This window comes from Orycteropus afer, unplaced genomic scaffold, assembly GCF_000298275.1.
Source record: "Orycteropus afer afer isolate SDZICR_OR568_19922 unplaced genomic scaffold, OryAfe1.0 scaffold00427, whole genome shotgun sequence".
NCBI lineage: Eukaryota > Metazoa > Chordata > Mammalia > Tubulidentata > Orycteropodidae > Orycteropus > Orycteropus afer.
Window position 1 is genome coordinate 565,169 of NW_006922014.1, and position 2,194 is coordinate 567,362.

Here is a 2,194-nt window from a genome sequence, read left to right on the forward strand (position 1 = left end):
GTTCCATAGACTGCCAATGCCAAAAGAATGAACAAATTGGTCCTGGAAGAACTGTTGCCATAATGCTCCTTGGAAGTGAGAATGCCCAGACTTTGTCTCACCTATTTTGGTCATGTTGTCAGAAGGGACCATTCCCTGGAGAAGGATGTCATGCTTGGTAAGGTGGAGGATTGATAAAAGAGGGGGAGGCCTTCAACGAGATGGATGGTGGAGGATTGATAAAAGAGGGGGAGGCCTTCAACGAGATGGATTGACACAGTGGCTGTGATGATGGGCTCAAGTATAGCAGGGATCATGGAGCTGGTGCGGGATCGGGCAGTCTTTCATTCTGCTGTGCATGGGGTTGCTGTGAGTTGGAGATGACTTCACGGCACCTAACAACAACAACAACTTTGGTCATGTTGTCAGAAGGAACAATTCCCTAGAGAAGGATATCATGCTTGGCAAAGTGGAGGGTCAATGAAGAAGGCGAAGGCCCTCAGCGAGATCGATTGATACAGTGGCTGCAACAATGGGCTCAGGTATAGCAAAGATTGTGGGGCTGACACAAGGTCTAGTAGTGTTTTGTTCTGCTGTGCATAGGGTTGTTATGAGTCAGAGATGACTCAATGGCACCTAACAACAACAATTATATTTAGGCAAAGACTGGAATGAAATGAGGCCATTAACTATGAAGATGTCAGAGGAAGGAGTGTATCAAGAATAATTATTAGTACATTCCAGAACAATTTGGCCAGTGTGGGTGGAGCAGAATGAGCAAGGGTAGAATGATAGGAAATTATATTTGAAAGATCATAGGACTTATAGGTCATTTCATTGATTTTGGATTTTACTCAGAGTGAAATGGGGAATGTTGCAAGATTTTAAACCTAAAAAGGAGTTATTCAACTTCCTACTGTGTTGAGACATGACTCTGGGAGTGCAAGAATGGAACCAGAGACACTACTAGCCACCATTTTAACCTAAATAAAAGAGTGTAGTAGCTTGGACTTTGTTAACTATGGAGGGAGTAAGAGGATATATATTTTAAACGTAGACACAAGTTGATATTCTGATGCATCATACATGACCTGTGAGAGAAAGAGCACAGTTAAAGATGACTCTAAGGTGTTTGGTCTCAGCAGTGTAAGATGGAGTTGTCATCCACATACATGGAGAAGGCTGTGGGTGAGGAAGGTTTAGAAGAGAAATCCATGAGTTTGGTTTTGGATATGTTACATTTAAGAAGTCTTTTAGATACGAAAATGGAGATATTAACTGTGCAGTTAATTATGTGAATCTGAAGTTGGGGAGGTAGGTCAGTACCATAGATAAAATTTTGAGAGCTGTTAGCATGTGAAGAGTACTAAATTCATGCACCCAGACGTGAGGGCAAGTGGGAAACTAAAAATAGAGAAGAAAACCAGAAAAAAGACTAGTCACTGGCACACTCCAATCATATTCAACTGCCTAAATAAAAGGTGATATGCAGAAGTGCTGCATTTAAATAGTTTTTTTTTTTCCTTCCCCAGACTGTTACAAAAATGTAGGAGGTGTAAGTTAATTCAAAACAAATGTAAGTGGTGAATTTTTATAATGGTCTCTGGAATTCAATCTGACTAAGGAGGCAACAGAAGGCAACAGGGAGAAATTGTTAGGTGGCTTTGATTCACTTTCTATTCATAGCTGCCCTGCATACACCAGAGTGAAACACTCTATCCTAGTCCTGGCCAGCCATACTCACAATCATTGCTATGTTTCAGTCCATTGTTGCAGCCATTGTATCCATCTATCTTGCTGAAAGTTTTCCTGTTTTTTTGCTGACCCTCCACTTTACCAAGCTTAGTATCCTTTCCAGGGACTGGTCCCCTCTGACAACATGTCCAAAGTACATGAGATGATGTCTTGCTATTTATTCTCTGTTCTAAGGACCAGCCTGTCTGTACTTCTTTCAGGACAGATTTGTTCATTCTACAGGCAGTCCATGGTATATTCAATATTCTTTGCCAACACTATAATTCAAAAGCATCAATTATTTTTTAGTTTTCCTTATTCATTGCCAGATTTTGCATGCATATGAATGACTGAAAATATCATGGGTTGAGTCAGGAGCACATTCGTACTGCAAGTGGCATCTTTGTTTTTAGTACTTTACCTACCAGCCACTCATCAGAAGAAAGACTGGGCAATCTACTTCCATAGAGATACCCCCTCA